The sequence below is a fragment of the Narcine bancroftii genome, chromosome 7 (genome assembly GCF_036971445.1).
Source record: "Narcine bancroftii isolate sNarBan1 chromosome 7, sNarBan1.hap1, whole genome shotgun sequence".
Lineage (NCBI taxonomy): Eukaryota > Metazoa > Chordata > Chondrichthyes > Torpediniformes > Narcinidae > Narcine > Narcine bancroftii.
In genome coordinates, this window is record NC_091475.1 from 67149421 (window position 1) to 67170914 (window position 21494).

Here is a 21494-nt window from a genome sequence, read left to right on the forward strand (position 1 = left end):
CTGCGCCAGAGAAGGTAGCAGCTGTTCAACGATTCCCCAAACCCTCCACCCTGAAAGGCCTCCAAGAGTTCATGCGGATGGTGAACTTTTACCATCGTTTCATCCCTGGAGTCGCGCGTACCATGTGCCCATTGTTCGCACTCATGGCCTCCAAAAAAAAGAGACTTTATCATAGTCAGAGGAGGTGGCCAGGGCTTTCATCACGACAAAGGAGGCTCTAGTCAGTGCCATACCGCTGGTGCACCCACGGACAGAGGAATGCACGGCGTTCTCCATGGATGCTTCAGCTACGGCAGTGGGGGAGGGGGTCCTGGAACAGAGGCTCGATGGGCAATGGCACCCACTGGCCTTTTTCAGTAAGCAGCTGCGCCCACCGGAGCACAAATACAGTGCCTTCGACTGGTAGCTCCTGGCACTGTATTTGGCCATCTGCCATTTCTGCTACTTCCTCAAGGGCAGGCTGTTTATAGCCTTCACGGATCACAAGCCCCTCAGTCAAACACTGGCTATGGCCAAGGATCTGTAGTCCACCAGACAGCAGCACCAATTCTTGTGCGTCTGAGTTTACGACCGACATCCGACATAGCCGGCAAGGACAATGTAGTGGCGGATGCGCTCTCTCGTCCAACCATCAACACTCTCGCACCCGACCTGGATTATAAGCAACTGGCTCAGGCACAGAGGAATGATGCGGAGATGCAGGCCTTGCGGACCGCCATCTCTGGCCTCAACTCAAGGATGTCTGGGTGCCCAGCAGCATTACTCTGCAATGTCTCAATAGGCACGCCATGCCCAGTGGTCCTGCCGCACTGGCGGGCAAAGGTCTTCAGTCTGATCCATTACCTCGCTCATCCAGCAGTAAAGACAACTGTGCAGATGGTTGCGAAGCAGTTTGTGTGAAACAGGCTGAAGAAGGAGGTGACAGAACTGGTCAGGAACTGTACCAGGTGCCAGACCTCCAAGTACCAGTGATACACATGAGCCTCCATCCAGAACTTTGACCCAGCGGTTCGCAGATTCCAACACATCCACGTTGATGTCATCGGGCCCCTGTCGGTGTCCAAGGAGGCTCGTTACCTTCTCACAGTGGTGGATTGGGCCACAAGGTGGTTAGAGGCTGTCCCGATTAAGGAGGCCTACGTGGAGACATGCGGCAGGACTCTGGTCAGCCAATGGATCACTCGTTTTGGAGTAGCTCCTGGGGTCAAGCTTACCATCCGCAGTCCAACAGGTTGGTGGAGAGGTTTCATGGGCACCAGAAGGCATCGCTTATGGCCAGGCTCTCTGGACCAGACTGGGCGGACGAACTACCCTGGGTCCTCCTCAGGATTAGGACGGCACCCAAGGAATACCTGCAGGCTTCAGCAGTGGAGATGGTCTATGGCCCACCGCTTTCCCTGCCGGGTGAGTTTTTCAGCCCAGACCCTGACACCATGGCCACCGACAAAAACCTGCTGGGGGACCTACGCAGGCGACTGGCCTCCCTATCTTCCCCACCCCTGGCATGCCATGACACACGGCCGTTTCATCTCCCCAAAGAGCTCGCCTCGGCCCAGTTCATTTTCGTGTGGAGGGGACCACAAGGTGCACTGCTACAGCGACTGTACGAGGGGTCATACAAGATCCGGTGGAACCTTCTCCCAGGATGTTGGGTGGGGGGGGGGGGAAAGGCAAGAACTTTTTACTGAAGGCGGCCCATCTGGTCTTATCACAGCTGGTGCAGGCGTATGCACCCAAGCATCTGGGCTAGCTGCCAAAGCGACAGAACGCATAGATGGTTCTGGGGGGGCAGGGGGGTGGTTGTGTGGCGGCGCACATCCTCATGGTGAACCAGTCCTGCTTCTATTGCCACGTGGCGGGGCAGCCATGGGGAAATGGCGTCATCAGAGGCTTCTCTCTGACTCCAGCATCCCTTCCAGCGCGCGCCCTGGGCAGTGATTATGATGTCACAATGCACCAGGTGACTGAGCTCATGCTCCCCTTAAAGGGGCGCGCTGAACTTGAATAAAAACAGTTGTTAACGGTCCTCAATGTGGTGGCTGTGTCTTCCACTGCTTACACTGCCATAGTAGTCTTATTTTATAAAGGCATAAATAAAAGATAGATGATGAATGTTCAGATTATATTCGCTGCCGGAGCTGTTGTAATGGCAGTGCTGATGCTGGTGTGGACCTTGGGAGAACGAGCAACAGAGACACAGAGCTCTCGCGCTGGGTCCTACTGCCGACAGCTCCGTCCGTATAGGATTTAAACAGCCATTTAAAGGTGCAGAAGGATTTTAATTTAAATCATGTAACAGTGGGTTCTGGGCCCAAGATGCAGCCATGAGAGGAGCAGTGGACTAGTGAGTAATGGGGAGAATGCAACCCATTGAGAAGTAGAAGCAGAGGAGATTACTTTAAGGGCAATGACCATGAAGGCAGACCAGTGAGAGGCTCGGTGGCTGTAGGACACACGACTGGCGCGCAAGGAACCCACACAAGATGTGGGCTGCTGGCGATTTGAGGTCAGAGGACTCCCACCACCAGACTGTGGGCTGCGAGAGACTGGTTCATTAGAGCAAGGTATCGGAACTGGGGTTTGAGAGGGTGCTGAGGGCAAGAAGGGCTCCCAAAGGGCACTGAAGGCTTCCTCATCATGTTGGAGGTTTGGATTGAGGCTTGGGTTATGACAAACCAAAGGCAATTTCATTAATATTGTATTTTGTCTTACTACATGATGATAATGTATTTACCATAGTGTAAGAAAAATAAACAGTTACAATAATGCAGGCAGTCCTTTTTATGGTGACAGTGTAGCGGCCTGCAACCCGCGCCTCGGGCCGACACAGGAAATGGCCGTGGAACGTGGTGACCAGCAAAGTATTGTGTGGGCTGAAAAGCCCTTTTCCATAGGTCAATGATTGCCAGTTGATCACAGGGGGGCCCAAGGTATCCAATCGGCAGCTGGCCCACTTAAGCCATGTCCTGGTGGTGACGTGGCTGAGCTGACTATAAAAGGCAGAGCTGCCACTGAATAAACTCAGTATGGAATACACTCTACTGGTGTGTGTGTGTGTGTGTGTGTGTGTGTGTGTGTGTGTGTGTGTGTGTGTGTGTGTGTGTGTGTGTGTGTGTGTGTGTGTGTGTGTGTGTGTGTGTGTGTGTGTGTGTGTGTGTGTGTGTGTGTGTGTGTGTGTGTGTATATCTTTCTTCCCCTGCAGATTTGAGCTACAGCCTTAGGGCTATAACTGAGAGCTATAACCTGGCTGTAGCTGTAGTGACCTCACTACAATGGTGACCCTGATGATGGAAGAGCAACCTGCGATCAACACCGTAGCGTTGAAGCTTCTGGATGTCGCAACCACGGATGTGGTACCAGCAAGCTGAGGCGCACTTCGCCATTCGACGGATCTCCACTGATGACACACGCTACTACCATGTGGTCAACGCCCTCGATCAGGACACCGCAGCCCACATCATTGACTTTCTCCAGCAGCTGCCAGAACAAGGAAGGTATGTGGCCATCAAAGAGCTGTTAATCCGTACTTTTGGGCTCTCAAGGCGGGAACGCGCTGCCTATCTGTTGCATATCGATGGTTTGGCGGAGAGGGTCCCTTCCGCCCTCATGAATGACATGTTCTCTCTCAATGATGGCCACACCTCCTGCTCGCTGTTCCAGCAGATCTTCCTGAAGAGGCATCTTCAAGGACATCTGGCTGCTCATCACAGAGGAAGACTTCGATGACCCCAGGAAGGTGGTTGCCCGAGCAGACCTGCTCTGGGCAGTGACACCTTTACTTTGCTTGAGCAGGTGACAGCATCGCATCATCAATGCTCAGCCAGGAAGACCATCGACCAACCATCTGACCGACCGTTCGACCAACCGCCATGCCCCATCAGTGAGCAGTACTGTTTCTATCCCTGATGGTGCTGTTCCGAGGCCCGTCAACGCCGCTCCCACTGTGGGTTCCAGGGAAACACCCAGGCCGGCTGTCATTAATGGTTGTGATGACCGGCCAACTGCATAGCCTGCTATATGTTCAAGACTCCCTGTTGGACTGATGTTTCTTGATGGACACTGGGTCATGATACACCATCATTCCACCACCCGCTGCAGCAAAGTGGCCCGGGAGCTCTGAGTGGCAAATGGCTCCAACATCCGAACATTCAGCATCTGCACCATTCCCCTACAATTCGGGGGACAGACAATTCACTTGGAAGTTTATGGTGGTGGCTGTGCAACAACCATTACTTGGTGCTGATTTCCTGTGGGCCAACTCACTCCTGATGGATATCAAGGGGCGCCGTCTGGTGCACACCCAGACATTTTAGTCACTCTCACTCAAGGGCATTGAAGTCATCATCCCACACCTGCATTCAGTAAGTACTGAGTCCTTGCAGAATTCCCCTCCATCACCACGCCTCACTTCCACTCGGTAGAACCCATCCATGGGGTGAGGCACCAAATTGTTATAGAGGGCCACACCAGGGCGTGGCGTCTCCCTCCAAGAAACTCAACTTAGCCAGGGATGATCTCAGCATTGTGTGGCGCTCCAATAGTTCTTGGGCCTCCCATCCCCACATGGACCCCAAGACAGTGGGGGGTTGGAGGCTGTGCGGAGATGACTACCACCTCAATGAGGCCACCATAACAGACAGATATCCTGTCCTCCATATCCAAAACTTCACCGCTAACCTGCAAGGGGCAAGGATTTTCTCAAAGGTGTACCTCATCAGGGGCTATCAGCAGATCCCAGTACACCCCAAGACATCCCACAAACCGCTATCATAACCCCCTTTGGATTGTTTGAATTTCTCCACATGCCCTTTGGGTTAAAAAACGTGGCCCAGACTTTCTATAGGTGCAGTGGGCTGGGATCTGTATTTTGCCCTCATCTACCTCGTATCACCTGTAGATCAACGGGTTAGTGGAGAGGTTCCACAGACACCTCAAGGCAGCATTAATGGCATGGCTCACCAGACCTAACCGGGCTAATGAACTCCCTTGGGTCCTGTTAGGCATTTGCACTGCACCCAAGGAGGACCTCAAGACATCCTCTGCCCAGTTAATGTAAGGTGCACCCCTAGTTATACCGGGCGAATTCATAGCGGCCTCTGAGAACTTAGGAGACCCCCCCCAACAACCACATTGTCCCAACTACGTGAGTGCCTAGGCACCCTTTTCCCCACTAAACCTAAACCCCATGGCCAACCCTTCACTTATGTCCCAAGGAACTTTACTGACTGTTCAGTGCGAGGCTCACCAACCACCTCTACAATGAACTTACGAGGGCCCATTACCGTGTCTTCAGACACAACGGCTCCACCTGTGTTTTGGACATTGGCAGCAGGGAATAGACTTTCACACTCTATCGATGGAAACCAGCCTCCTTGGACTTTGACCAGCCCATCACTTACCTGACCCCATGACGCAGGGGTCAGCCTCCTAAAATCAGTGGCCCGATCGCCAGTTCTGGGGGAGGGGGGATGCCGTGTAGCGGTCTGCGGCTCAGGCCGACACAGGAAATGGTCATCAAAAGCGGTGACCGGCAAAGCATCATGTGGGCTGAAACACCTGTTTCATAGCCCACCTTCAGAGCGATGAAACTGCCCAATCACTGCTGATGGATCACAGGGCGCCCAACTGGGGCCTGTGGATCTGAGGTAACCAATCAGCAGCCTGTCCACTCAAGCCACGCCCTCACGGTAATGTGACTGAGCTGACTGTAAAAGACAGAGCTGCCTCTGAATAAACTGAATAAACTCAGTGTTGAATACATTCTACTGGTGTGTGTGTCTTTCTTCTACGGATTCGAGCAACAGCCTGTACAGGCGATAATATACAGCAACAAGCTATAGTTGAGAGCTATAACCTGGCTGTAGCCAAGGTGACCTCGCTGCAATGGAGAACTTTAAGATTAATGTCTTAAGAGGAAGTTCGAGCTTTGTGAGTCATTGGAAAGAAATTGTTCTTTATGTCCTGGTTCGGATTACAGATGTTAAAAAAATAGAACAAAACAACAACTTCCTTGAGAATTTCTTTGGTATAATCTCAGTGAAATTTGCAGTGAATCATCTAGAAGGGTTTTGTGGGATATTTATTCTTGAGGTTGTTATTACATGTCTGCATTCTTTGCTCATTATGAAGCTGAGTGGTGAAAATTGAAGATGGTGAATTTTGCTTAACACTGAATCAATTTTAGGTCAACTGCTCTGTAACCACCGAATGCATATAATTTTACTTCTGTTGATTGAAAGAGCAGAAGCATAAATATTTGTGGATTGCTGAGCACTGGTTTTGTTGTTGATACGACATTTGCTGGGAAAGATAAGCTCCCATTAATGTCCGACATATCGTCACAAACAAGAGCTTAGAGGACAGGGAGCATTTGTGGAGAGAAGAGGGAGGTTGCTGTTTCAGGGTGAGAATATAAAGGGCCGATAGTCAGTGTACAGAGGTGAGGTGGAGAGATGAGGCAGAGGCAGCCAGGCCATCAATGGATCCAATTGAGTAGGAGTTGTGGGAAAACTGAGCTGGGTGGGAAAGTTAACGGTGGAGCAAGCAACAGAGACTGGAAGTGATGAGAGAAGACAACATTGATCGAATAATATATTTTCACATGGACCAGAATTGAGTGAAAGACTGTTTTGCATGCTATCCAGGCAAGTCAATCCATATTTAAGCACAACCAGTCATATAATAATAAAAGCACAGGGAGTAGTACAGTTAAACAGCATTTACTAATGAGGGGTAGTCAACAGTGGCAGAAAAATTACCCTTGAATCTGGTGATGAGCATTTTTAACCCATACACTAAGTTCTGTTTTGGTCACCATATTATAGAAAAGATGTCAAAGTGGGGAGGGTGCAGAGAAGATTTATGAAGCTGTCCCAATACTGACAGGTGTGAGCTATAGGGAGAGGTTGATCATGGCCTCATTCACTTTTTAAAATATTTTTATTAAATTTAACATATAAGCACAAATACAGAATTGACAATTTGTGTACAAGTAAGCACATGCAAGAAAAGGCCAATGAGAAATAAATTAGATGAAATTACATCAATAATTGCTTTTAATACCTCAAAAATATTAAATTGAATTGATCCATGCAACCCTTTTATTGAAATAACGTATAAAATAAAGGAAAAACCCACTAAAACCAACTGCTTTATCAAACCCCTCCCTCTAATCAAGGTGACCTTTTGAATTGATAAAAGAAAAATCAATAATATGGATCCACTAGTGACAGGTATGTTTAATTATTAATTCTTCCAATTATAAGAATTGGGCCCCATAATTTCATGAATTTGAACTTTATTTTCTGGAGAGTAAGATGATAAGGTGTGATCACATGTACAGAATCGTGAGACGAACAGATTGGGTGAATGAACTCTGGGTAAAAGTAGGGGTATCGGTAACCAGAGGACATAGGTTTAAGGTGGGGGGAGACATTTAATAGCAACCTGAGGGGTATTTTATTTTACACAGGGGTTGTGGGTGTGTGGAGTGGACTGCCAGAGGAGGTAGTTGAGGCAGGTACATTTGAAAAATATTGGGACAGACCAAAGGCAAGGAAAGGTTTCCAGGCATATGTGCCAAATGTAGGAAGCTGGGACCAAGGGTGGGTGGGACAATGTGTGCAAGTTAGGCCAAATGGCCTGTTTCCACACTATGACTTTATGCACTGGTGTCACTAGGGGGTTGCAGGGGATGCGGACCACACCGGGGGACACCATCAGAGGGGGTGACACCTAAATGAATCACATGGTTTTGTCTGCATGTTCTACGAGGTCAGCACCTCTGTCACCCCTCCCCCTGTCAGCGCTGCCACCTCCTCCGCTTGTCAGTGCTGCCACCCCCTCCCCCAATCAGTGCTGTTCCCCCTCCCCCAGTCAGTGCTAGCGCCACCCCCTCCCCTAGGTCAGCGCCGCCACCCCCCTCCCCAGTCAGCACCACCAGCCCCTCCCCCGTTCGGTGCTTTTGCCTCCCCCTCCCTTACTTAAAGTGGTATGTGAGTGGAAAGAGCAAGGTTGAGAACCACTGGCCTAAATCCTTCTGCAGCTTCCCTGTTTCCTCAGTGTTACAGGGCCCTCCATCAGGTTTGGGGACACGCACACTTTTTTTCCCCTTTATTTGCCCCTGTGCTCCACAATTTTAAACTTGTAATGAAACAATTCACAGGTGATTAAAATGCACATTCCAGATTTATTCAAGCTTATTTGTATGCATTTTGGTTTGACCATATTGAAATTACAGCACTTTTTTATACATGGTTCCCCTTTTCAAGGGACCATAATATTTGCAATATTTGGCTTCATGGGTGTATGTGAGTACACAGGTATGTTTAATTGCTTCATTGGTGTAGTTATACGAGAGCTAGGCTTGCTTTGAAGCTTTTGATCATCTTTGGAGTCTGTAGTTGCCTATTTTTAACATGAGGACCAGGGTTTTGCCAAAGAAAGTCAAAGAAGCCAGTATGAGGCTGAAAAACAAGAATAAAACAATAAGAGACATCACCCGAACTTTAGGACAGTGTTTCTCAAACTTTTTCTTTCCACTCACATCCCACTTTAAGTAATCCCTATGCCATTGGTGCTCTGTGATTAGTAAGGGATGGCTTAAGATGGGATGTGAGTGAGAAGGGAAGGTTGAGAATCTTTGCTCTGGACCCAGTTGTTACTGAAACATTTGGCTTGAGAAAAATGATCATTGGCCCATTTCCTTTCGAGTTCTGAATTGCTTCTTCTTCTTACTCTTCAACTCACAGCATGAGTCAGGCGAGGAGTTTCACACACAGCAGGCTCTCCCCAGTAACCTCGCTTCCTGCAGTTGGCACAATTGGCTTGCCGCGTGGGGCACTAAGAGTAAACATGTAGCACCAAACCGTAGAAGTAGCATCTTCTGTAGTGGCTTTCAGCAGTGGATTCGCCGCAGGTGGGTCTTGGGGGAGCTGCTTCAGCACCTTTCTCTTACTCAAGGGCTTTAGCACTTTGTAGCGCAGCCTTAACTTGTTGATCTTCACTTGTTGTAGAGCAGCATTAAAGGTCAGGCCCAGGGTCTCCAGTAAATGTTGCCTGATGTACCCCAACTCCAATCCACTTATGAATGCGTCCAGCATCAAGGATTCTTGATGGGCTTCGGCCGTTTCAGCAGCGCAAGCACAGGCTCTGGATAGCCCTTTTAGTGTGAGCGCGAAGGCATCTTCGTTCTCTCTTGCTTGTTGTTTTCGAGTGTGAAGTTGATCTCTTGCGAACAAGGTGTTTTGTACCATATCTCCTCTGAGATTCACTGCATTCTCCGAGGAGGGCCACAAGATAGTCCATTTCTGCTGCATCTTGCACAACATTGTTCAAAACACTGGAGCCAGTGGTGAAAATTTTCTCCAGCTCAGGTGGCATCTTGATCTATCTCAAGTCTTCTAGGTTTCAGGTAAGCATCCATGATTGTTCATCTGTTAATAAAAATGATATGGCATAGACAAGGACCAGTCAAGTGTTATACCAATACAGGGCCTTTATTAACAGACTAGAACCACCTCTAAACTGGCCAGTGGGAAAGCATCTTCATCTGTTATACCAGTATGGTGGAGTTTCTCTACAGCCATAGCCAATAGCAAGTGGTCAGTATAATACTACCCCTCCCCATTACATCATCACAACATCAACCATCTTAAATGCATGTAATTGAGTATGTTGCATGTTTACTCTGGAGAGAAAACAGAGTCTGTCCTATGGATAGATGAAGGTGGATGTAGACTTGGTTCTCTTCCTTTAGTGGTACCTCTCTCTGTGTCCCTATGGCACATGTCGGGGAGTCTATTAAAACCCGTTGGACATCAACCCAGGAAAATGCTCATTAATTGGTGAGTTTGAAGTCTATAACAGAGATTTTCTTTAATCCGAATAAGTGTGAGGTGATGCATTTTGGAAGGTCAAACCACAAGGCTGAGTACAGGGTTAATGATAAGATACTAAACATTCTGGAGTCCAAATCCATGCACATCTCAAAGTTGCTGCATCGCCTGGTAGGATAGCTAAGAAGGCCGATGGGATGCTGAGATTCATTACTAGGGGGATTGAGTTCAAGAGTCAAGAGGTCGTGTTGCAATTCTACAAATCTCAGGTGAGGCCTGAGATGTGGAAGCTATGGAGAGGGTGCATATTTGCCTGGATTGGAAAATAAGCCTTATGAGGCAAGATAGCAGAGCTTGCACTTTTCTCTTTAGATCAAAGAAGGACGAAAGGAGACTTAAGAGGTCAACAAGATTCTGAGAAGCAGAGATAAGGGGGACAGCCAGCATCTTTTTCCCAGTGTTGGAATAGCAAACACTAGGTGACATCGATGAAAAGTGAAGAGATGCAAGTTTAGGGGAGGCGCAAGGTGTAATTTTTTTTACAGAGTTGTGGGTGCCTGTAATCCTTTGCCAGGGATAATGGTGGAGGCTGAAACATTTGGGGAATTTAAGAGACTCTTAGGCAGGCACATAAATGAAATAAAAATAGGTTATGAGGTAGGAAGGATTTAGATGTCTTTTTGGCAGGTATATATAGGTCAGCACAACATCAAGGGCCGAAGGGCCTATACTGTGCTGTTGTATTCTATGTTCTAGCATCATAATGTCACCTTTCCCACCATCATTGCCAATGCAACTCCAGATTCCTGTTGAGGGTTAGGGTACAGGAAAAACAGTGAATCCATTATAGTAATTTCATAAAACTCTTTCTAATTGGACACTGAAAAGCTGAAACACTAATCTCTTCTTACCTCACTAGTGACAAATTAGGATTAAACTGGAAGTGTTAAAAAACACTTCTGTTGACAAATTAACTTGCATGCCATGTCAAAAACAGTATCCAATTCAAGATTGATTTAAACGTGAGTAAACCAAGTTACCAATTATTTCCAGGTGAAATTGCACCAAATGCAAATTGTATCAGGCACTTCTAATCACTTTCTAGATTAGATCGCTTGACATCTTCCCAGCCTCAGACACACACTTATTAATATTATAGTGCAATGCAGTTGTGAACCCACATTCATATAAGGATAAGAATCTCTGAGCTTATGATCGAGGGGCAATCACAGCAAAGCAAGGGGCTCCAGCCTGAAACAGTAATCATTCTTTTCCTCCCACTGTTGAGCTCCTGTAGCAGATTGAGTTTGGCTCAATAAGCACAATGTAGTGTGCTCTTCAGTTTGTTATATGACCAGTATCAAAGTTCAAGTAGACAACATCCACAGCCTTTCCTTTTGTCAACTTTCCTGGCAACCTCCTCAAAAACTTGTTAAGATTAATTAAATACAACCTACCACACACAAAGCCATGTTGATTATCCCTGATTAGTTTTTGGCTATTCAAAACAACTGATCTCTTAGAACACCTTCCAATAACTGATGTCAGGCTCAGTGACATATAATTTCCAGGGTTACATTTGGAGCCTTTTAAAAACAACAGAGAAACATGAGCTACCCTCCAATCCACTGGCACCCCACCTGTGGCTAAGGACATTTTAAATATTTCTACCAGAGCCCCTGCAATTTCTACACTCACCTCCCTCGAGGCCTGAGAGAATATATTGTTAGGCCCTGGGATTAAGATAGCAATGAAGTATGTTTGGCAACCACGTTGTGTGTGGACTTGGATAGGTTTGTCCCACTGAGGGAGGGAAAATATGGTAGGGTAAAAACCCATGGTGGACAAGAGAGGTGGTACTGCTTGTCAGGAAGAGAAGGAAGCATACATATGGTTTAGAAAGCAAAATGAAGGGCCAACATTTATATGGTAGCAAGGAAATAACTTGAAAAGGACTGAGGAGAGATGGAAGAGGCATAAGAAGACTTTGGCAAGTAAGTTTAAGGAAAGCCCAAAAGCATTCTACCTGTACATAAAGAACAGAGGATTGATGAGAGTGAGGGTAGGGATACTCAAAGATAAAGGGGAGTGAACCATGTTTCTGGAGGCAGAGGAGCTAGGGAAAGCCCAAATGAATAGTTTGCTTCAGAGTTCACTCAGGAGAGGAACTTTGATGAATATGAGGTTAGTATAGAAGAGGCTATTGAAATGGAGCATGTTGAAGTTAAGAAAGAGGAAGTGAAACATTTGGATTGGTAAGTCCTGGGATATTCTCCAGTTTATTTAAAAAATGGATGGATGATTGCTGGGCCATTGGCGATGATCCCTTGCCTCAGGGGAGGTAGTGGAGGATTGGAGAATGGCAAATGTATTCCTCTTGTTTCAGAAAGATAAGAGGGTTAATCCTTGGAATTATAGAGCAGTCTTCCATCAGTGGTGGCCAAACTATTGGGGGAAAGGTTCATGAGCATAATCTTCTGAGGGATAGTCAGTGAAAGGCAGATCATGCCTGAATCTAACTGAGTCTTTCAAGGAAATGACAAAAGAAATTGGTTAAAGAGATGGATGTGGACATGTTGATTTGAAAAAATCATTGTTATGGGCAAATATTGAATTAACTCAAATTGGTGAGAAGAAGATGGATCAGTTTATTTATAAATAGAATTCCAAGTTATTATGTAAACATAATTCACCTATTTTGGCACACTTGATGGAATTATGGAATATGATAAATGAAGCAATGGGAACACAAGGGGAAACTTCAAGTAGGTCAACTTTAGATCAGAATAAACTTTTCCTTTTATGTTTAATAATCAGTTTTTGAAATTATGGGATCAAAAGGGGATTAAAGTTGCACAAGATTGTTAACCAGGTTATTTTATTTCTTTTCAAAGAATGAAATAAAAATATGAAATATCATTAATACTCTTTTTTATTATTATCAAGTTAGAGCTTTGTTTAATTTTGGACATGCCTTAAGGCTGCTAAGACGATCTCAATTTGAAATTTTACTAATAGCAGTTGGGAAGAAAAGATTGTATCTGGAATGTATTCATTATTACAGAATAAAATGCTTAAGTTAGATTTACAAAAGTCTAGATTGAAGTGGGAAAAATTTAGGGATAGCAATTAATCAAGAAAATTGAGGGAACCTATGTAAAGATAATATGACTAAATATGTTAATGTGAGATAAATTGTTAACATGAGAAATAGATTAATTCATTATTATTTTATTCATCAATTATATTTAACTCCAGAAAAATTAAAGAGATATAATTTAATTTCTTCATATTTATGTTTTAGATGTCAGAAGGAAGTTGGCTCTCTTTTACATTCTACTTGTTTATGTGAAATGGTAAAACCTTTTTGGATGCGACTTAAAGAAGGTATTTTTAAAGTTAAATTTCCATTGGATCCATCAGTATTTTTGTTAGGTAATATTAAAAAGTTGAGTTTGAAATTGAGATTAACTAGGTTTCAATTGTGTTTTTAGGACTAGCATTGGCTGGAGCAAGAAAATGTTTAGCAATTACTTGGAAAAATGAGACTGATTTGAGTTTACATAGATGGCATATGGAATTGAGATCTTGTATTCCATTGAAAAAAATAACATATAATCTACATGATAATTATTTTTTTAAATTGGGAAATTTGGAACCCTTATTTGGATTATCTGGCTTTAAAACTTTGAATTCTCCGGCCACACTGTGGTGGTGTTTCTCTCATCCATGGTAATCAATTATCTTATTGAGGTTTGTATCTCCTTTCTTTCATTTTCTTCTTTTTCTCTTTTAGGGTTAAGGTTAGTTGGGTAGAGAGGTTTGGGGGAAGGGGTATAGGGAGATAGTGTGGGGCGGAGGGTTGGAATGGGGGAGGGTGGGTAGGAGGGGAATATTGCATTTATATATACCATGTATTCTTTACTGATCATGTATTATTTGCTTTTCTTATTGTATCATGGTTTTAATATTTTAAATAAAATATTCAAAAAGAAAGACATGGTAGACTCATTCAGAAAGTCATGAGACATGGGATCTTGGTTGCTTGGATTCAGAATTGCCTTAGCTGCAGAGAGCAAAGGGTAGTAGTGAACAGAAGCCCTGGAGCTCAGTGCCCAGTGGTGTTACACAGGGATCTGTTCTGGAACCCCTGATCTTGGTGACTTTAATGAAAAAGGAGAGGGATAGATCAGTAAATATGAAGATGATACAAAGGTTGAGGAATGTGGAGGTAAAGATATGTTATCAACGTTTCAGGCCAGATCTCTACTTCAAGGTAAAAGGAAATACAAGAAGGCATCTGAATAAAGACTGAATAATGAGAGGGGAGGCATCTAGATTAGCAAAAGATGCTAATTAGATATGATAAGAGGAAAGCTAAGAATTGATTTTGACTCTGTGAAAAGAGCAGAAGAGAGAGAGAGAGAGAGAGAGAGAGAGAGAGAGAGAGAGAGAGAGAGGATGAGCTGGGGAAGTTGACAGGGGGAAATAGAAGGGGGGTGGTTAATGGAAACCAGAGAAGTTGATGTTAATGCCATCTGGTTGGAGGAGGCCCAGTTGGAAGATGAGGTGTTGTTACTTCATGTTGCGGGTGATCTCAGTCTGGCAATACATGAGACCATGGATAGACATGTCAGCAAGGGAATGCGATGGAGAATTGGTGGGTGGCCACTGGGATCAGGGCCAAGTACTCAACAAAGTGATCTCCCAGTCTGCAACAAGTCTCTCCGATGTAGAGGAGACCACAACAGGAGCACTGGATGCAGAAGATGACCCCTATGGAGGGAAAAGGTGTGGGTGCAAGTGGAGTAGATGTGGACACAGGGTAGATGCCAAGCAGACAATTGGTGGGGGGAGGAATTGACAAGAGACTGATGGAAGGATTAGTCCCTGTGAAAGGTGGAGAGGGGAGGAGAGGGAAATACTCTATGTGTCTGGTGGTGGGATCACATAATAGGTGGCAGAGGAGGATATGGTGGACTGGAGGCTGGTGGGGTGGTAGGTGAATCCTTGCCTGTGGGGGCGGAGGGGCCAGGGGAGATGTGTGGGTAATGGAGGATATGCGGATGAGGTCCAAGTTGATGGTGGTAGAGGAAAAGCCATATTGCTTATAGAAAGAGGACATCTCTGATGATCTGGCATGTAAGACCTCGTCCTGGGAGTAGATGCGATGGAGGGAGAGGATTTGAGAGAAGGGAATGGAATCCTGACAAGGGACCAGGTGGGAATGAGGTGTAGTTGAAGTAGCTGTGGGAGTTGGTTTGTAGATTCTCACTTTTCCTCTTATCATATCCAATTAACACTGTTTGTTGGTCTGGACTCCTCCTTCTCCTATTCAGGTGCCTTCCCTCTTTTTGCTTATACCTTCATGAAGGGCTCAGGCCTGAAACATTGGTGATATTATGGACGCTGCAAGACTGGCTGAGTTCCTCCAGAATTTCCATGTGTTTTACCATTATGTTGCCTGGATTGGAGAACATGTCAAATGAAGCAAGGTTGACAGAGCTTAACTCTTTGGAGTGGCCAAGGATGAGAAGTTACTTAACAGAGACACATAAGATTATGAGGGGCCAAGTTATGGTGAACAGCCAGCACCTGTTCCACCTGAGTGATAATAGCAAACATCAGAGGACATCTATATAAAGTCCAGGGAGATATCAGGGTTTTTTTTTTATGCACAGAAAGTGGTGGGCACCTGGAATGCATTGCTGCAGGTCATTGTGGAGCCTTCTACAACAGGGGCATTCAAAGGCTTTAAGATTGACTCATGGCTGTAAGGAAAATAGAGGACTATGGGTGTGAGGTAGGGGAAAATAGATTGTTGTAGAGCAGGTTTACATAGCTCGGCACCACATTGGGGGCTGAAGGGCTTGAACAGAGACATTTTACTCACAATGCAGCAACCACACATGTTGAGTAATAGAGAGATCCATTGGTACAGAGCAAGGCAACAATTTCATTATTTAGGTTGATTCAGTAGACTGATAACAGTAGGAACAAAAGTGTCCTTGAATTTGGTGGTGTGCCATCTTGTCCTAAAATATCTTCTTCCTGATCAGAGTGGAATGAAGGGGCAGGATGTGTTTTATAATATGTGGGCTTGTTTTCCAAGGCAGTGGGAGTTATTGATGGAGGAGAGGGGAGTGTGTGTGATGGACTGAATCAAATTCACAATTTGGAGTTTCTTGCAGTCTTGGGCAGAGCTGTTCCTGGACCATACCGTTTTGCTCCCTGACAGGACACTTTCAAAGGTGCATCTGTAGATCTGCAGAACAATTAAACATAACCTAGAATTTGAAGTGGGCCTTCGATTGGATTTTACATTTAAATCAATCTGACAGGTGTTCATCCCCCCTAAAACATCTTAGTCAGTGCAAACTCTCCAGCTTGTACATGGACCCCTCTCACTAATTCACCAAATAATTGAACCACTCTTTCCTACGCTGACTTTCCCTAAATTGCTGATGTAGTGGACAGTGAGGAAGGACATCCATGTCTACAACAGGAGTGGCAAATGGATTTATGAGGAGTTGTACTTTGGTAACTCAAGCCTGGACAGGACTTGCACAGTAAATGGCAAGATCCTGAGGAGTGTTGTAGAACAGAGAGGTAGAATCACTGGTACAGGTGCATAGTTCCCCTAAGAAGCAATTTGGGAGGAGAAGACTTCTGGCATACTTGCCTTCATTGGGTACTTAATACCTGGGTATTAAGTTGGGAACTCATGGTTCAGCTCTGCAAGGCATTAGCAAGCCCACGCCGAGAGTTCTTAATGCAGTTTTATTCATCCAGATATCAGAAGGACATTAATAATTTGGGTAGACAGAGAAAATTCATGGCTTGTGGGATTCAGTTAGAGGAAGTGTTTGGATAGGCTGGGTCTTCATTCCCTAGACTGTAGGAGGTCCACTTGTAGAAATAATCATGAGGACCATGAATAAAGTGAAAACTCAGTCTTTTTCTCCAGGGTAAATGATTCCAGAACTAGTTGGCATAGGTTTAAGGTGAGTGGGAAGAGATTTAAGAGGGACCAGAAGGGCAAATTCTTCTACTGAGATAGAGGTCCAAATCTGGAATAAACTGCTGGATGAAAATGTGGAAGTGGGAACAATTTGAAGTTCAAAACCTCGAAGGACAGAAATATAGATTAGATAAGTTTAGATAGACCAAATGCAGGCAAATGCCAATTAGTTCAGCATGATCAAGTCAGGCCAAAGGACCTATTCTGTTACTCTATAATAAGCCCTTGCCTTCTCAAATAAATTCAATCTCTGAGTATCACTTCTGTAATTTTCCCACCACGGAGATTAGACTCACAAGCCTATAAGTCACTGGCTTGTCATTTCACCCCTCCTTAAACACAGGCACAAGACTCACTACCCTCCATTCCTACCCTGGTCTAACAAAAGTGCCAAGATCTATGCTAAAGGATGGTTGGTGACATTCTGGGCATTGTGGCTTTGAGGAGAGTGGTGTATTTGCAGTGACAGAAAGGAATCATGCCAAATTGAAGAGGTGCGGACTTCACAAACCACTTACCACTTACCCAGGCCTTGTCAGTTCCAGCATCAAAACCATAGAACACTACAGCACAAAAACTGGCCACCTGGGCCCTTCTAGTCTGTGCTGAACCATTTTTTTTGCCTAGTCCCACTGACCTGCAACCAGCTCATTGCCCTTCATACATCTCCCATTCATGTACATGTCCAAATTCTACTTAAATGTTAAAATTGAGCCCACATTCATTCCTCAGCTGGAAGCTCGTTCCAGAACCCAACCATTCTCTGTGAAAAGGCATTCCTCTCATGTGCCCCCTAAACCTTTCCCCTTTCACCCTTAATCCATCTCCCCTGGTTTGTATCTCACCTCCCCTCAGTGGAAAAAGCTGGCCTACTTACTCTGTTTATTCCCTCGTAATTTTAAATACCTCTATACCTCTATCAAATCTCCCCTCATTCTTCTCTGCTTCAGGGAATATAGTCCAAACCTGCTTAATTTTTCCATGAAACTCAGTTCCTGAAGTTCAGGGCAACATCCTAGTAAATCTTCTCTGCACTCTTTCTGCCTTATTGATATCTTTCCTGTAGTTAGGTGATCAAGACTGCACACAATATTCCAATGTCTTAAACAACTTTAACATGACATCCCAACTCCTGTACTCAATACTTTGATTTATGAAGGCCAATGTGCCAAAAGCTCTCTTTACAATCCTATCCACCTGTGATGTCACTTTTAGGGAATTATGTATCTCATTCCTAGATCCCTTTGTTCTACCGAACTTCTCAGTGCCCGAACATTTACCATAAATACGTCCTTTCTTGGTTTGTCCTCCCAAAATGCAACATCTCACACTTGTCCGCATTAAATTCCATCTGCAATTTTTCAACCCATTCTTCCAGCTGGTCCAGATCCCTTTGCAAGCTTTTAAAACTTTCCTCACTGTCTACAATGTCTCCAATCTTAGTGTCATCCACAAACTTGCTGATTTACCACATTATCATCCAGATCATTGATATAAACAACAAACAACAATGATCCCAGCACCGATTCCTGAGGCACCCCACTAATCACAGGCCTCTGGTCTGAGAAGCAATCATCCACCCCTGCTCTCTGGTTTCTCTCATCCAACCATTGTTGAATCCAGTTCACTACTTCACCACGAATACCAAGTGTCTGAACCTTCCTGACTAACCCTTCCATGTAGTACCTTGTCAAAGGCCTTACTAAAGTCCATGTACACAACATATTCATCAACTTTCCTAGTAACCTCCTTGAAAAACTCTACAAGATTGGTCAAACCTGACCTACCACACACAAAATTGTGTTGACTATCCCTAATCAGTGCCTAGCTATCCAAGTAATTGTATATCTCTTAGAACAGCTTCCAATAATTTACCTACTACTGATGTCAGGGTCACCGGCCTATAATTTCCAGGGTTACCTTTGGAGTCTTTATTAAACAACTGAACAACACAAGCTATCCTCAAATCCTCTGGCACCACAACCATGGCTAAGGACATTTTAAATATTTCTGCCAGAGATCCTGAAATTTCTATATTAGCCTCCCTCAAAGCCTGAAGGAACATCTTGTCAGGCCCTGGGGATTTATTCACTTTTATTTGATTGAAGACAGCAAAGCACTTCTTCCTTTCAATCTATTTCAGTTCCATGGCCTCACTGCTTGTTTTCCTTACATCCCATGACTTTGTGCCTGTTTCCTGAGTGACTACTGATGATACAAAAAATTAAGATTTTCCCCATCTCTTTTGGCTCCATCCAAAGCCGACCACTCTGATCTCAAAGGGGACCAATTTTGTCCCTCACTATTCTTTTGCTCTTAATATACTTGTAGAAACCCTTAGGATATTCCTTTACCTTGTCGGCCAAAGCCACCTCATCTTCTTTTATCCTCCTGATTTCTTTCTTTCTTTTTTTTTTCTACATAATAACCTTTATTCATTAAAAACATGTTCAAGAAATACAAAGCAGAACATGGCTCTCTTTACATTCATCATGTCATCCAGTCCACATTCATCATGTCAACAAATCAACACATTCTCTGTGCATAGCACCAATGACACTTTGAACCTTCAAGTATTCGCAGGGTTATTACACAGATCCTGGTTCCTCAGTACGTAGCAGTGAAGGTAGAGCATTAGATTGCCACTTTTTATCTGCATGGCTGCACCCACTCCTGAAGCCTGGAAGATCAACATGTTTTTTTTTCTTATAAAAATTTTTTATTTTTCACACCATAAATCACATTAGCCATGATACACACTTTTTCTTTTTCACACATATACAGTGACTTTTTCTACCCCCCCCCCTCTCCTCCCAAGCCACCCCCCCACCCCCCCTCCCATCCATTTTAGGTATACAATCTAGGTTACATTAAGCCAGTCAGACAATGTTGTCATTCAACAAAAATACACCAGAAATTCTACTGAGTCCATTCTTTTCTTTCCTTCTCCTTCCATCAACTTAATGCTTGTCCCCGGTAGGTTTTCGCTATTGTATTTAATGTAAGGCTCCCATATTTGTTCGAATATTTCAATATTATTTCTTAAACTATATGTTATTTTTTCTAATGGAATACATTTATTCATTTCTATATACCATTGTTGTATTTTCAAATTATCTTCCAATTTCCAGGTTGACATAATACATTTTTTTGCTATGGCTAGAGCTATCTTAACAAATCTTTTTTGTGCATCCTCCAAATCAATTCCAAATTCTTTGTTTTTTATGTTACTTAGGAGAAAGATCTCTGGATTCTTTGGTATATTGTTTTCTGTTATTTTATTTAATATCTGATTGAGATCTTCCCAAAATTTTTCTACTCTCTCACATGTCCAGATTGCATGAATTGTTGTTCCCATTTCTTTTTTACATCAAAAACATCTATCAGATACTGTTGGGTCCCATTTATTTAACTTTTGAGGTGTAATGTATAGTCTGTGTAACCAGTTATATTGTATCATACGTAGCCTCGTATTTATTGTATTTCTCATCATTCCAGAACATAATTTCTCCCATGTTTCCTTTTTTATCTTTATATTTAAATCTTGAGGTTTTTCTTGCATTCATTATACTCCTCAAGAAACTCATTTGCTCCATGGTGCCTATACCTGTTATACACCTCTCCCTTCTTCTGAACAAGATCCATAATATCCCTCCAAAACCATGCCTGTTAACCTTACCTTTAATCCTGAACAGAACATACAAACTCTGCACTCTCATAATTTCACCTTTCAAGGTCCTTCACTTACCTCACACATCCTTGCTGAAAACAACTTATCCCAATCCACACATTCTAGATCCTTTCTCATTTCCTCAAAATTGGCCATTTCTCCAATTTAGTATCTTAACCCAAGATCAGACCTATCCTTCCCCATAATAAATTTGAAACTAATGGTATTATGGTCACTGGACCCAAAATGTTCCTGTACACACATTTCTGTCACCTGTCCTGACTTGTTCCCTAATAGGAGATCCAGTTTTGCACTCTCTCCAGTTGGTACCTCTCTATATTGATGTAGAAAACTTTCCTGAACACATTTGACAAGCTCCAAGCCATCCAACCCTTTTACAGTAATGGAGTCCCAGTCAATATGTGGAAAGTTAAAATTTCCTACAATCACAACCTTATGCTTCCTGCGGCTGTCGGCTAACTCTACAGATTTTCCCCTCCAATTCTCACTGGCTATTGAGTGGTCTATAATGTAACCCCATAAGTGTGGTTATATCTTTCCTGTTCCTCAGTAGACAAGTTCTCAGGTATGACCTGCTTGAAAACAGTTGTGATATTTTCCCTGAAGACCAATGCCACTCCTCCCCTTTTCATCCACTCGCTCTCATTCTTTTGCATCTAAAGTAATGGAAGCTCAGAAAATTGAGCTGCCAGTCCTGTCCCTCCTACAACCAAGTTTCACCAACGGCCACAATGTCATAATCCCATGTGCGAATCCACGCTCTAAGCTCGTCTGCCTTTCCTACAATACTCCTTGCATTGAAATAGATGCACCTGAGAACATTTCCACCACGTACAACCCGTTGACTTCTAACGGTGCATGCAATTTTCACATAATCTTTTCCCTCCTCCACTCCTCTATCTGCTCTGACCCTCTGGCTCCCCTTGCCCTGCAAATCTAGTTTGAA

The 21494-nt window shown here is 44.2% G+C and overlaps 1 long non-coding RNA gene across 1 annotated transcript in view; it reads left to right on the forward strand.

Annotated features, from left to right (window-relative positions):
• Nucleotides 1-1672: 1672 nt before the first annotated feature.
• LOC138738987 (uncharacterized) overlaps nucleotides 1673-21494 on the forward strand; it is a 36497-nt gene continuing 16675 nt past the window's right edge. Inside the window, exons 1-2 of the long non-coding RNA XR_011341927.1 lie at nucleotides 1673-2265; nucleotides 13141-13223. This is a non-coding gene — a long non-coding RNA (uncharacterized lncRNA). The remainder of the gene's footprint in view (nucleotides 2266-13140; nucleotides 13224-21494) is intronic.